Genomic DNA, 16738 nt, shown 5'->3' on the forward strand with positions numbered 1-16738 from the left:
AAAATTTTTGAATTGGAAGGGACCTTAAAGGTCATCTAGTTCCAACCTCCCTGCATGGGCAGGGACATCTCCCACTAGATCAGATTTCTCAGAGACTCATCCAAGCTGGCCTTGAACACTTCCAGGCATGGGGCTTCTATAACGTCCTTGGGTAACCTGTTCCAGTGTTTCACCACACTCACAGTGAAGAAGTTCTGCCTCATGTCTAACCTAAATCTAGCCTCTTCAGTTTAAAGCCATTACCCCTTGTTCTATCACTACATTCCCTTGTAAGAAGTCCCTCCCTAGCTTTCCTGTAAGCCCCTTTAGGTACTGGAAGGCTGCTATAAGGTGTCCCTAGAGCCCTCTGTTCTGCAATGGCTGAACAATCCCACCTCTGTCAGCCTATCTTCTAGACCTCTGATCTTCTTGGCTTTCGTCTGGACTAAAACCAGCATCTCCACATCCTTTTTGTTGTACTGGGGGCTCCAGTTGCCGGCACATTGCCAGCTCATTTTGATCTTCTCATCAACCAGCACCCCCAAACCCCTTTCCTCAGGGCTGTTCTCAACTCATTCTCCACCCAGCCTGTATTTGTGCTTGGGATTACTCTGACCCAGGTGCATGACCTTGCAATTGTCCTTGTTGAACTGAAGTTGGCATATGCCCATCTCTCAAGCCTGTCAAGGTCTCCCTCGACAGCCTCCCTTCCCTCCAGTGTGTCGTAACAAATTGTTACGTTCCAAATCCAGCAGCTTCTTATTTTGGCAGAAAATTCATATACATATAGATAAAACACACATACACATGCCCACTTTAAGACATGCTTATAAATTTTTCATATAATACTTATGTCACTTACTATTTTTCCTGCAGTTCAGTACCTTACACACATAACACAGTGTGTTCATTCACAACGTAAACCAGTACTCTTATATCTCATGGTAATTTTGCACTCTGAATACATTTCCAGTAAATTATTCAGGGCTTCAAGTAGATAAATATCACTTCAGCTCTCTCTTTTGCTGCTCAGTACTTTCGTAACTCAAATATTTGGGCGTGCAGAAGCAGAACTTTGTGGGTTCTGGAAGCCTCAGACAACTATAAAGCTAGAGTCATCCCCATATTCAGTAGCCAAATTGCAGGGATTGTTAATAATCCAGAGTTGGACCTGAATGTCTGCATCGCTTTTAAGCCAAAATACCAATATTCTTTTTTAAAAAATCTGATTGGGAATTCAGTCGTAAGCTTAAAAAAAAAATTGAGGTTAAAATAAGTAAGAGAGTTTGATTTGGAACTACTAGAAATTTCTGTTACATTCTCACATCAGATAGAATCATCCACATAGAATCACCAGTACTTGCAAATAATCTGTCAGGTAGAACCAAATTTCAGGCCCTTACTTTTATAGGGAGTTGTGGTGTTGCATGTTCATTCCAGAGACCTTGTCCTGGCTTGGAGACAAGCAAGGTTTTCACTAAAGTATTGCTAGTTACAACTAATAGCTGGTCATAAATGGATAGTATGTATGAAGATTAGGCTTATCATAGACAAGTAGATGCAAAGTTTCCAAGGACAAAATCAATTTCTACTAGAATAAGAAAGTCACCTATGTTTACTATATCATCTACAGCCCACACATTGAAATTGTGTGCCCAAGTTATGGATTATTAACCCTGTACTTAAAAATTTTAAGGCAAAATGTTATTTTCAGTAGTATTAAATTTAACCAAGAATAAATTGTACTTATCAGAGCTACTCATTCTTGTGCTAATGGTAAGGGGGAGCAAAGTGTGGCCCATAATTTAATGTTCCAAGCTTGTTCACATGCTTCTGACTGATACCATAGTATACAAAATGTAAACCCAGAACATTTCATGGAATACAACCACTTTTATTCACAGGTAAATTAGAATTCTTTTGTTTTTTTCAAAAGTGGGCAAACAGTCACTCCAAACATCATAAATATTCATTCAAACAGCTGAAGTATATTCAGGATTTTAAATGAAATCATTCTATTATCATGAAAAACTGAATTTTTTACAGTAGTCTGTAACTAATGTTTTGGAGAATACTGAGAAATAAAAGAGAGCGGGGATTTCCTCAGCCATAAACATAGACAATCATTGAAAAATTAACTTATGATTGTGTTTTATTAGGTGCATTGCTGAGGAAGCTTTTTGTTTATTCTCATCGGCCTGCTGTCCTCTGTTATTATAATTTACAAGCACACAGGCAATCTAATATGTCCTTGTTTGAAACACTTCAGAATCTACTGGCAATTTTCAGCAGTAGCATTGTGTGGTTTTGCTCTTGCATAATTGTCTTTAGAAAGCATTTCTAGGGAAGAAGTATTTTCAAATTCACATGAAAGGAGTGACTGATTAGATAGAGCATTTTCTTTATGATGATAGCATTAAACTTCCCTGTTTCCCTTCAGAATTTCAGTCCAGGTGGCCCTTTGTTACCATGGCCCCTTCCAAACATTTTAACTCTTTTAGAGAGGTAATACAAGTGTGCCTAGAATCAGATTTGCTGCTATGAATTCATTGTGCTGAAACTGCTTTTCAGGATTAAACACCTTTACAAAATCACAGAATCACAGAATATTACAGGTTCGAAAGGACCTCAAAAGATCACCGAGTCCAACCTCCCTGCCAGAGCAGGATCACCCAGAGCACATCACACAGGAACATGTCCAGGCGGGTTATGAATGTCTCCACAGAAGGAGACTCCACAACCTCTCTGGGCAGCCTGTTCCAGTGCTCTGGAATACTGTGAATACTGATGAGGTCGCCCCTCAGTCTCCTCTTCTCCCAGCTAAAGAGACCCAGATCCCTCAGCCTTTCCTCATAAGGGAGATGTTCCACTCCCTTCATCATCTTTGTGGCTCTGTGCTGGACTCTTTTCACCAGTTCCCTGTCCTTCTTGAATTGAGGGGCCCAGAACTGGACACAATATTCCAGATGTGGCCTCACCAAGGCAGAATAGAGGGGGAAGAGAACATCCTTTGACCTACTAACTACACTCTTCCCTCATCCAGGTCGTTGATGAAAATATTGAATAGTACTGGACCCAGTATAGACCCCTAAGAGACTCTACCAGTCACAGACCTCCAACTAGATTTTGTCCCATTGACTACAACTTTCTGACGTCTTCCTTTGAACCAGCTTATGATCCACCTCACTACCTGACCATCCAGACCACATTCCCTCAATTTAGCTATAAGGATGCTGTAGGAGGCAGTGTCAAATGATTTACTGAAATCAAGATAAAGCACATCTACTGCCCTACCATCATCTATCCACCTAATTACTTCCTCCTAGAAGGCTATAAGGTTGGTCAAACATGCCTTTCCCTTGGTGAAACTGTGTTGACTGCTCTTACTGACCCCCTCATCCTTCATATGCCTAGAGACAGTGCCAAGAATAAGTTGTTTCATCACCTCTCCAGGGATGGAGGTGAGGCTGACTGGTCTATAGTTACCCAGGTCCTCCTTCTTGCCCTCCTTGCAGACTGGGGTGACATTTGCTATCCTCCAGTCCTCAGGCACCTCTCCTGTTCCCCATGACTTACCAAAGATGATGGAGAGTGGCCTAGCAATGACCTCTGCCAGTTCCCTCAGCACCCACAGATGCATTCCATCTGGACCCATCAATTTATGGATGTCTAGATTGCTTCACTGATCCCTAACCCAATCCTCATCTACCAAAGCAAACTCCTCCATCATCCTGACTTCTTCTGGGGCTTTAGGGATCTGGGATCCTAGGCAGAGTCTGCAGCAATAAAGACAGAGGCAAAGAAGGCATCAGTACCTCTGCCTTCTTTATATCCACTCTCACCAGGGCACCCACCTCATTCAGCAGTGGGCCTATATTGCTTCTAGTGTTAGTTCTATCTGCAATGTATTTGAAGAAGCCCTTTCTATTGTCTTTGACTTCACTAGCAAGGTTTAGTTCCAAGGAGGCCTTAGCTTTCCTAATTGACTCCCTACATCCTCTGACAAGAGTCCTATATTCCTCCCAAGTGGATAGTCCCTACTTCCATCATCTATAGACTCTCTTTTTCCACTTGAGTTTGCCCAGCAGTTCCTTGTTTAACCATGCAGGTCTCCTGGATCCCTTACTTGATTTCCTACTCACTGGGATGCTCTGATCCTGAGCTTGCAAGAAGTGGTCCTTGAATGTTGACCAACTATCTTGAGCCCCTTTACCATCTAGTACCCTGTCCTATGGGACTTAGCAGTTGATTGAAAAGGCCAAAGTTGGCCCTGCAGAAGTCCAGGGTTCTGGTCCTGTTAGGTGTTCTGTTCCTCCCACACAGGATCCTGCACTTCACCATCTCATGATCACTGCAGCCAAGGCTGCCATTGACCATCACTGCTCCAGCCAGACCCTCCTTGTTGGTGAGCACAAGATCCAGCAGCACTCCTCTCCTAGTTGGTTTGTCCACCATTTGTATCAAGAAGTTATCACTGATGCATTGGAGGAACCTCCCAAACTGTGACTGGCTGGCTGTGTAGGCCTTCCAGCAAATATCTGGGTAGTTAAATTCCCCCATGAGGACCAAGGCCTGTAGTTGGGAGGCTGCCTTCAGCTGCCTGTAGAAAGCCTCATCAACCCCCCCGTCCTGAACAGGAGGTCTATAATAGATGAGCTGTCCCACCATGTCTCTGTAATTGCCACCAAATCGTAACCCTTAGAGCACACACAGACTTCTAACTCCTTCTGTTTATTCCCCATGCTGCCTGCATTGGTGTGCAGGCATTTCAGGGAGTGAGCTGAGCACCCTGGTGTCACCCCTGGGAGGTGGGAGGCCTTCTGGTCTTCATTAATACTAAAACACTGCCCCACTAGTTCAAACCCAGCTACAGCCATCTCCCACTTTGAATCTAGTTTAAAGCTCTGTGAATGAGCCCTGCTAACTCCTGGCCAAGAATCCTTTTCCACCGTGTTGACAGCTCTGTGCCATTGTTTGCTAACATACCTGTTGCCCGGTAAACATCTCCATGATTGAAAAACCCAAAATTCACCCAACAGCACCAGCTTCTAAGCCATTCATTAATCAGTTGTGTTTCCTAGTTCTTTCACCTTTTCCTGCCACTGAAGGAACTGAGGAAAAGACCACCTGTGCACCTGATCCCTCAAGCATTCAGCCTAGTTCTCTGAAATCTCTTTCCATTGCCCTCGGACTTGCCTTGGCAACCTCATCAATGCCCACCTGCATGACCACTAGTGGGTAGTAACCAGAGGGCTGCATCAGGCCTAGGAGCTTCTCGGTATCAATTTATATGTAAATACGTAAGTCAGTAAGGAAAAAATAATATGCAAGCCACAATTGCAGGAAAGGAGGACAAACAGAACAATCAGAAGGAAATTAAAAAGTAGCCTAGGAAGAGTAACTTTAATAATTTAATAATGATTGTCATACTAGTATCATTTTACACAGAGGTGGTTGGTGGCAACCAGCACCAAGGGAAAATCATACCTGACAAATTTGGTGGCCTTTTATGATGTGGGCAAACCATCAGTGGACACGGGAAGAGCAACTGATGTCATCTACTTGGCCTTGTGCAAAGCATTCCCAATTTTCCTGCATGACATTCTAGTTTCAAAACTGAAAGGAATGGCTTTGATGGATGGACAACTCGGTGAATAAGGAATAGGCTGGATGGTCACACTCAGAGAGTTGTGTTCAATGGCTCAATGTCCAGACATAGATCAGTGACAAGTGGCATTCCTCAGGGGTCTGTACTGGGACTGGTGCTGTTTAACGTCTTTGTCAGTGACATGGACAGTGGGATTGAGTGTATCCTCAGCAAGTTTGCTGATGACACCAAGCTGTGTGATGTGGTTGACATGCTGGAGGGAAGGGATGCCATCCAGAGGGACTTTCACAAGGTTGAGAGGTAGGCCAGTGCCAACCTCATTAAGTACAACAAGGCCAACTATAATGTCCTGCACATGGGCTGAGGCAACCCCAAGCACAAATACAGGTTGGGTGGAGAAGGATGTGGGGGTGTTGGTCAATGAAAAGCTCAACACAAGTCAGTAATGTGCACTCACAGCCCAGACATCCAACCTCATTCTGGGCTGCATCAAAGAAGCGTGGCCAGAAGGTCAAGGGAGGTTATCCTGGCCCTCTACTCTGCACTCATGAGACCCCACCTGGAGTACTGTGTCCAGCTCTGGAGCCCTCAACACAGGAAGGACATAGAGCTCTTGAAGCAAGTCCAGAGGAGGACCACGAAGATGATCAGAGAACTTGAGCACCTCTCCTATGAAAACAGGCTGAGAGAGTTGGGGGTCTTCAACCTGGAGAAGAAAAGGCTCCAAGAAGACCTTGGAAGGCCTTCCAGTACCTTCCAGTGTTCTTTCTGGCATAGTTATTTGAAGTGTTTTTAAGCACAATTGTTCCTAGCTTCTCATAAAGCATAAAAGTAAAAAACAAGTAGGTAATTTATTTTCCTTATGCCCCTTACCACACTGATGTCAGGTGAGAGGTCCCTGAGAAAACACAATTTTTTATTTTACTAAATCCATGCATGTGTAGTGGCCACAGCATTCTCAAGACAAGAAGAAAAAAAATAATTCAAATCTCTGCTTTCAACAGCTGGTTAGATTTTTTTTCCTCAAAAAAAGGTGATTTCTCAGTCTAGACTTGATTACAAAATTCCAGTTTATTGAAACATCTCACACAAAACTTGCTTCACTGAAGAGCTTTTCATACTTAGAACAGACCTAGAACAGGATTGGAGTTAAGCCTCTCTTTTCCCCTTTATATTTACTGGTTTTAAGAATTTCAGCCTCAGATAATTAATTCCTGGCATCTTTCACTCAATGTGCAGGTAACAGTAACATTTACCTCAATGCAGATGATTCTACTGAATGTTAGGACATGTCAGAGTAGTTGTTTTGATGCTGGAGCTCCCTTCCTGAGCCTAGTCCTATGTATTACCTTTCCTGTGCTTTTTTGGAGAAGATATGTAGAGGTGCAGATGACTGCATTTTTGTTTATCCTCATCTGACTGGTTTTGAAACCTAACTGTTATTGCCTTCTTCCTGGATTATTCCAGTATAGACAAGGTTTTTTTTAAGTGAAAAAGGATTTCAGATCTTTCAGTCCTTGTTGCAAGAGGTGTAAGTGGAGCAATGACCATCATCCTCTGAAAATCAGAAATTTTGAAGTTTCAGAACATAAACAAAGACTGAATACCAGGTTTTGTTACTTTCCTTTAAAAATCATCAGAAAACATGTATAGCCTCATTTAATGTCAGTTCAGTAATTATGCAAACAAACTGCTAAGGAACTGAAATTTGGTTTAATATACAATGAATTATAAGGGTTTTGACATCTCACTAGGGCTGTATGTTAAAAATATATTGACATAGTAAAAGAGAAGTTGAGAATGACTAATTGCAAGAAATAACATTTTATGCCTACATGCACTTGTGTGATCATTGTTAAAAGAGATATCACGTATCCCTTGGTTTCCTAAGATATTGTTTTAGCCTGAGTTAAATGCAGTATCTAATTGCCAGTTGCAATGCATTATGTTTATATAATATGATAGTTATTTTTTCCACTTGAGTAGATAAAGTGCATATCTATTTATATTATCATGATGTTTGAGTTTGTAAAGGCTGATTAGTTACATTGAATGCCAGCAAAAGCAAATGCAGTCTCCTGAATAAAAACTGGCAGCTATCATGGCATGTAAATGCACATAGACAAACAAGAAGTGTGCTCTGCTACAGTGAAGTCCTGATGTTCTTCTTATGTGGCCTATTTACATCAATGACATCATAAAATGTGAAATTCATCCAAATTTGTCTTTTATCCTTTCCCAGGTAACTAATGTTTTGCCCATTTTTTAGTAATAAATAGACATAGAGATACAACCTTTTGCTGTATAGTCTACGTTATTTCCTTTTAGCAAGGTACACATAAAGTGCATCCCTGCTACTGAGTTTGATAGAGTTCATTTGGGTGAAGTGGCTCTGCTTGGGGTGAGCTGTGTTTTCCACTAATGAGTATTTCCTATATATTGCTTCTTATGAAAAACTGACAGCCTTGTAATAATCTGCTTTGACTATTTTCCTAGATATATTGTGTTAAATATTTTTAGACATCAGGGATCATGGACATATGGATATAGTGGTGTGTGCCTTGTCTAATTATATGCATTATACAATTCACCATTGTTGGAGACTGTTGTACCATCTTTCATTCATTTAATAATGCTTTTGCAAATTGGCAGATAGCATTCAGGCTAAAATACACACAGGGTTTTTGCAGGAATAAAACATGCTCTGCCTTTTCTCTAGTGTAGAGCAATTTGTCAAGTAATTAGCCAACCTAATTAAATTTTTGTAGCACTAATCAAACGAATATGCTAAAATTTTCTTTGCACAGGCAGTTTGCTGTCTGCTTGCATTTAACTTGATGGTTTGAAAGAGGCCCTACTATGTCTGCCACTCCACTTAATCACCTCATTTGCATTTTATATTGGTAAATCAAATTAAGCACCAGTGGCTTTTAGTATGATTGACTATGGTCAGGGCTGTTCAGATGGGACTTTTTCACAGAAAATTAGGCACATTTTAATATGAGTGAGTCTGTGCTTTCAGCATTCAGCAAACTACATTCACTCAGCTAATTAAAAGTGCTTGTTGCTTTTTGCCGGTGTATGATAGATTTATCCAGCTGGTGTGTCCATTTTCTTTCGCATAATTTCTTGATGGAAGTTTTTATCTTTAGACATAATAAGATTGTCTAAACAACACTTCAAACCAATTTGCAAGAACTATATAAATAATATTTTGCAGAAGCTGTTTACTTTGAAAGAAATACACTTGCTGTTCAGCAAAGTGATTAGTTTATGTATCTTTGATTTTTAAGTCCTTCTGGAATAGAAACCTTTACACTATGAATTTTTAAGATTTTGTCTTCAGTGAGATAGAATACCTAACTTCCCTAAAATCATAAGAAAACGCTGGTGAAGAGTCTTCTTAACCATTCTGTCATGGTGTAGAGTTTGATCCTCCTGTAAATTACGTAAAAATTCTGACCCAAAACCTTACAAAGGAAATTGCTTAAGAAATAAAATTATTTTTGTACATAGGTGTTGCTTCATTGTTTCTTATTTTGAAGGAGACTTTACCATAGATAAAGCATTGTCTGGAATGGAAATTTAGTTTTTTCTTCTTTTTTTTAAGGGACAAAAATTGCACAGATATCAAAATACATTGCTTTTTCAGATGTTGTTCTTGTATGTGCTAACAATAGCTAGAAAATGTTCAAACTAGTTTCACTGACATATTTTTAAAAACCCAAAAATCAAGTTTTCATCCAATTTTTGATAGCAAGTAACCAGGTCTAAACTTGTAGTGTAGTGGTACAGCAAAAACAACAACAAAAAGGATTTGAAGATGTGACCACTTTTTTCCTGAAATAATTGTGTGCACAATGTCATTTATTCCCTACTATACACCTATACTTATACTATACCTATATCTACTCCTATACCTTTCTTTTATAGGAAGGCTGATATCACAAAATAACCACCATTACTGACTGACACCAAATATGAGACAATGTAAGTGACAAGAAGATAAGTTGAGACCCAGTCAGTATAATACCTTGAGCTTTGGCACACCACCTACCCTCCAGCAACTATCTGGCTACAAAGAGCTGTCTAACATCAAGAGATTTATGCTCCCCTCACCTTGCTGGGGTAGTGGCAAGTCCTTGGCCAGCCCTTTTGTGAATGATGAATCACAGAATCATAGAATCACAGAATCATAGACTGGCCAGGGTTGCAAGGGATGCTAAAGATCATTTAGTTCCAACCCCCCTGCATGGGCAGGGACACCTCCCACCTGACCAAGTTCCTCAAAGCCCTATCCAACCTGGTCTAGAACACTTCCAGGGAGGGGGCATCCACAACCTCCCTGGGCAACCCATTCCAGTATCTCACCACCCTCACACTGAAGAATTTCTTCCTAATGTCTAACATAATTCTAACCTCTTTCAGTGTAAAACCATTATCCCTTGTCCTATCAATATACAGCCTGGTAAAAAGTCCCTTCCCAGCTTTCGTGTAGGCCCCTTCAGATACAGGAAGGCCACTATGAAGTCTCCTCCATGCCTTCCCTTCTGCAGGCTGAACAACACCAACTCTCTCAGCATGGAAGGAGTTAAAGAGACCCATTTACAGAAACCCTAATAAATTTGTTGGAGGAGAACTAACATAGAAACATTTCACATACAACATGAGACTTTTTACATGGATCCAAGGTGAAATTTTCCTTTATAAAACACAGGACTCTTCTCTGGGATCACAGAATCACAGAATATTACGGGTTCAAAAAGACCTCTAAAGATCGTCTAGTCCAACCCCCCTGCCAGAGCAGGATCACCCAGAGCACATCACACAGGAACATGTCCAGGCGGGTTATGAATGTCTCCACGGAAAGAGACTCCACAACCTCTCTGGGCAGCCTGTTCCAGTGCTCTGCCACTCTCACAGGAAAGAATTCTTTTCTAATGTTTACATGGATCCTCCTATGTTCCAGTTACACCCATTGCCTCTTGTCCTATCACTGGACATCACTGAAAAAAGCCTGGCTCCATCCTCCAGACACTCACCTTTAACATATTTGTGAATACTGATGAGGTCGCCCCTCAGTCTCCTCTTCTCCCAGCTAAAGAGACCCAGATCCCTCAGCCTTTCCTCATAAGGGAGATGTTCCACTCCCTTCATCATCTTTGCAGCTCTGCACTGGACTCTTTCCAGCAGTTCCCTGTCCTTCTTGAACTGAGGGGCCCAGAACTGGACACAATATTCCAGATGTGGCCTCACCAAGGCGAATAGAGGGGCAGGAGAACTTCCCTTGACCTGCTAACCACATCCTTTCTAATACATCCCAGGATGCTATTGGCCTTCTTGGCTACAAGGGCACGTTGCTGGCTCACAGCTGAAGAACAAGCAGATATTCTCTTCTGTCAATAGAACTGTGATATAAGTAGTTTAAGATGGAGAAAAAGTGCAATCAAACTGTCATAGCTATTTGTTAGGGAAGTGTGTGTCTAAATCTTTAGTCATGCCATTAGCCTCATTGACTGAAACCAAAGGTTAATAAAAAGAGGGCTGAACTTGATGCATAAGGTCATTTTGGATGAGGGGAAATGAAGGAAAGTAATTAAGTTTATAATAGAAAAAAGAAAACAAAGAGATGTCAACAAAACATGCAAATATAGGAAAACCACAGTTTGCAAATGTTCAATTGAAGATAATTCAGTGATGCAGCTAACCAATGTGCTTAAATACCCACCTTACTTTTGTAAGAGTCAGATTTAAAGACAAATAATAGAATCATATAAGTTTGGATTGGAACCCTGCCATGGACACCTCCCACTAGACCAGGTTGCTCAGAGCCCCATCCAATTTAACCTTGTACACTGACAGGGAGGTGCCAGCCTCAGCTTCTCTGGGCAACCCATTCCAGCGTCTCACCACCCTCACAGTGAAGAATTTCTGCATAGTGTCTAACCTAAATTCCTGGATAAGCTGGCAAATCATGACATAGACAAGCATATTCTTCAGTGGAAACAAATCTGTCTGGATGGCTAGACCCAGAGAGTTATGGTAAAATGGGGTTAAATCTACTTGGTGGTTGGTCGCCAGTGGTGTCCCCCAGGGCTCAGTTTTGCAGCCTGTCTTGTTCAACATCTCTATCTATGATCTGGATGAGCGGATTGAGTGTTTGCAAATTCAGTAAGTTTGCAAACAACACCAAACTGGATAGTAATGTTGATCTGCTAGAGGGTAGGAAAGCTCTGTAGAGGGGCTTGGACAAGCTGGATCAATGGCACAAGGCCAATTGCATGAGTTTCAATAAGGCCAAGTGCCAGGTCCTGCATTTCGGTCACAACAATGCCAGGAAACACTTCAGGCTTGGGGAGAGCTGCCCAGCATAGAGGTATCTAGCAGGCTTAACATGAGCCAGCAGTGTGCCCAGGTGGCCAAGAAGGCCAACAACATCCTGGCCTCGATCAGGAATAGTGTGGTCAGCAAGACCAAGGAGGTGATCCTGCCCCTACCTTCAGCAATGGTGAGGCTGCAACTCAAGTACTGTGGGCAGTCCTGGGCCCCTCACTACAAGAAGGACACTGAGACGCTGGAGTGTGTTCGGTGCAGAGCTACCTAGTTGGTGAAGTGTCTAGAGAACAAGTCATATGAGGAGTGTCTGAGGGAACTCAGAAAGTTTATTTTGGAGCAGAGGAGGCTGAGGGAAGACCTCATTGCCCTGTACAGCTACCTGAAAGGAGATTGTAGGGACATGGGAGTTGGCCTCTTCTCCCAAGTGAATAATGACAGGATGAAAGGAAATGGCCTGAAGTTGCACCAGAGGAGGTTCAGATTGGATATTAGGAATAATTCCTTCACTGAAAGAGTGGCCAGGCACTGGAAAAGCCTGTCCAGAGAGGTGGTTGAGTCACCATTCTTAAATGTGTTCAAGAAACGTGTAGAAGAGAAAAGAGAAATTCAAGAAACAGTGTGATCTACTGGCTGAGACTCTAACGTGTTTTTTTGGGGGTGTGTTTTCTAGAGTTTTGTGGTGTGCTTGCTTTTTTGTTTGTTTGTTTGGGCTTTTTTGGTTGGTTGGGTTTTGGGGGGTTTTGTGGGGTGTTTTTTGTTGTCTTTTGTTTTGTTTGATCTCAGAGGTCCTTTCCAACAATAACTATTCTGTGGTTCTATGATTCTGTAAATCTAGCTTCTTCCAGTTTAAAGCCATCATCCCTTGTTATATCACTCCATGTCCTTGTATAAAGTCCATCCCCAGCTTTCCTGTAATCCCCTTCAGGTACTTGCAGGCTGCTATAAGGTTTCTCCAGAGCCCTCTCTTGTCCAGGCTGAAGAGCTCCAACACTCTCAGCCTGTCCTTATAGGAGAGGTGCTCTGGTCATCTTCTTGGCCTTCCTCTGGACTCTCTCTAACAGCACCATATCCTTCTTGCACGGGGACCTCTAAAGCTGGACACACTACACCAGGTGGGGCCTCTTGAGAGCAGAGTACAGGGCCAGAACCACCTCCCTTGACCTTCTGGCCACACTTCTTTTGATGCAGCCCAAGACATGGTTTGCTTTCTGGGTTGCAAGTGCACATTTTCAGCTTATGTTGAGCTTCTCATCAACTAGCACTGCCAAAACCTTTTCCTCAGGTCTGCTCTCAATTGCTCACCGAGATTCATCAAACTTCTGGAGTGTTTTCAGAAGGTTTCTCTGTAAAACTTCTGCAAATGTCAAAATGCTAGAAATTAAGGACCAAATCACACTCCTTTCCCAGATGAAAGTGTCTTTGGTCATGGAAGCTGTGGCTTAGGTATAAAAAATAAAGAGGGAACAAAAAAGCTCGCAATAGTGGCCATACAGATCTCAGAAGAAAAGCTCAGGCTGAGCCCTTGACCCACAATGTACAAATGTAACAGCTGTCAAAAGTACTGTAATGCAGCATTAGCTAAACATAGGCCAAAACCTCCATGCTTTGAGCTCATGTGAATTATCATGATAAGAACCTGTTCTTGTTCTGGCAGGACTCACTTCAGTCCAGAAGGAAGACTGTGATGGTTTGTGTGTTTTGGTACTGGGCTGGATTAAGCCAATTTATATTACATCCTGAAGGTACAGATTATTTACCTGAGAACACTGGGTGAACCCCATTCCCTTAGCCTCTCTATGCCTTAGCTGATTTAATAAGCTAGCATCTCTTGTAATCTTATTTGAGATCTCTTTTTTCTAATAATGCATGGTGATGTAATATATTTCTGAGAGATATTCTGATTTATACTTATATTTTATATTCTGATTTATATGTGTAAGCATTCTCATTTTAAAACTCCTCAGAGGTATGCAATAATCTTACTCAGTACTTAGAGAAGAATGCAAATAAACAGAATCAATTAAATCAATTAAATTTTCTTTATTTGATATTCTAACTGTCTGGCCTTTTAATTTTATTTTAATTAATTTTAAATCAACTAAATGTCATGTTCAGAATTTAATACTCAAATCACACCCAAAAAATTTATTCTGAATATCTAGTGTTTCTGAACAGCATGTTGATGTAAATTTATTGCTAAATGGAACATATTGTCAGATGAAGGCTTTTGATTATCTCTGAATTAAAAAAAAAAAAAAATCAACATACAAAAAGCAACCTATATATGCTTCCCTACTTCCAGATTCCAAAGCACCAAATCTGACATTCATTTCCAAGTCCTCCCATCTCTAAAAATAATATTGCTTGATATATGATTTTTGTTTATCAGTCACTGTTATGACTGTAAAGAAATTGCAAAGGACTTGTGCCACTGTGAAGGTTTTTATTGTTGATCTAAGAAGGAAATATTGACATATGATATCATACCAGATAACTTACACAGTTCCCCACTTTGTGAATCTTATTCATACTTCTCTGAAAACTCACCTAAAAGCTAATTTTATTTTGTGTCTGTTTTTAGAGTTCAAAACCTGACTCAATAGCCTTTATTTATAAAAACTGCTAGTGCTTAAATCCTGTTTTTTATGCCTCAAATTCACTGCAAGCATAAAAATGGGCTACAAATACATCCTGCATAATAATATGACATTTATTGCAATTCCCTGCTACTAAACTCATAAGCACATGTTAGAGTTAAGAAGACAGATTTACATTTCTTAGCATAGTTTGGAAGAAATACAGATCTCTATGAATTTAGTCTCACAATTTTTTTCTTTTATACCAGAGAACAGCCTAAGTGCTGGTAATAATTTTCAGTTATTCAGTACTTGTTTAATATGAATTGTGCACCCTTCAGGAACTTTAAAGGGTCCAGCTCTGTTGGCTTCAGCAGAAGCTTTTCTGCATTGTATTAGAGGATTGTGCTTTCAGTGAGAGTCAGCTGATAATAGGACTCTGCTTTCTGTTCCCTGCTGTCCCCATGAAACCAACCATTTAATCCACTTTTTGGTACTGATTTCTAGGCTTCCTCTCAGCTGAGGATATGTTTGTTTGTTTTGGAGAGCCTTTTGAGTTTATGTATGAGGGGAGGGAGCTAAAATTTAATTTTCTCTGCCTCATATCCTATAATCTGTTTCTGACATATGTCTCTGTAGAGACTGAGCTGAGCTCGCTTCTAGCTGCTTAGTGAATTGTTATCTCCTCATTACCAGCGAGCACAAAATTTATATTAGTAAAATATTACAGGTCACAGTTCTGCGAAGTCTGAATGGCTTCGCCTAAATGGTATAGCAAACACATTCAGTGTTAGCTATGTTATCCCCTAGGCTTGGATTGCCATCACTGTAATAATAAAAGACAAAAAAACAGCTGCTAACTAGAGCAGTTTTATGTGCCTGCATTTTCTGATACCTGGAGAAGAGAGCTTTTGGAAATGTAACCTGTCTTGTTCGTTAAAAGAATGCACACTAATCAACAATACATATATTCTTCATCAGAGTGAGATTCAGTCTCCCTGTAAAAATAATACTTAAATAATTTTACTCCTATATCTTTGCATCTGCCATTCAATAAACATGCCTTCCAACTGACAGTGAGGAGAGATACTTTATTTTACTTTATTTTTTTAATATAGATTTTGACCTGCAATCTGAATTCAGGTTTACATTTCCATCAGACATATAGAGTGTAATTGCTTCCAGTGTTACATGCAACCAAGCTACAGGTATAAGCCATTTGATCTTTGTAGCAGTGAATTTCTGAACAGACCCCCTTAAAAGAGAAATTTGTATTGCATAGCCTCCTGAGCTATGCTTAATACTTGATGAGAACCAAAGAGGAGGAATTTATGCAAAGGAACACAAAGTGACTTGCATTTGCCAAATAGTACAGCTGAAAACGTGTGTGCCACAGTCACATCACAACTGACTCTAAGTTGCATCAGCTGATCATGCATAAACAGAAACCACCGTAAGCAGCTACTGTCAGACCTAAACAATAGCATTTCCAGCAGTTTATTTAACTGAACTAATTCTAAGAGAGACAACAGGTTTCTTCCTATTGTTACAGGCTAGCAGTGAAGCAGAACGTCAGGCACGTCTCTCAGTAGTGGGCTTGTTTGGTCTCTTTGTGTGGTATTTATAGCATGGTCTGGTTAATGTCAGTCTTCGCTTTATTGGTATTCTCTTAAATCCTGAAATTTTACCCAGACTCCTACTAATAAACCAAATCTTCTCATGGAAGCCATGTATATTTTCCAGCAAGTCCCATGAAAACTTCCAAACCCATTCTAACTATGTTTGGTTGTATTTCATTCCAACTCCTTTTGCATAATACAGGCTTTTTTTTTTTTCTTTTTTTTTTTTTTTTCTTGATTTCTCTTTCACAGGGGACCTGGCTTTTTATATACACATTTTTAAACACATTTTTCTCCACAACTATACTTATTATGACAGCTTTTGTTGTATATGGAAAAAACATACATTTCTTGTATCGGATACAGATAGAAATGTAAGAATCAGTCACCGCATTCTCATAAACTGAAATAACACTTATCAACTTGGTAGCATAGCTGCATTGATAAAGATTTTTTCTATTTTTGACATTCTGATTCTGTAGAGAATTTGATTTACTCCAAATACAGGGCCAGGCTGAGGCACAGCCCTGTTTCACTTGGCAGAAGTCACTGTAAAAGTCACAGTCAGTTCTTGACAGGATCACAAAAATTGTTTTCAACAAATTATTTTCCTTGCTTCT

The sequence above is a fragment of the Chaetura pelagica genome, unplaced genomic scaffold (genome assembly GCF_000747805.2).
Source record: "Chaetura pelagica isolate M959 unplaced genomic scaffold, ChaPel_1.0 scaffold382, whole genome shotgun sequence".
NCBI classification, from domain to species: Eukaryota; Metazoa; Chordata; class Aves; order Apodiformes; family Apodidae; genus Chaetura; species Chaetura pelagica.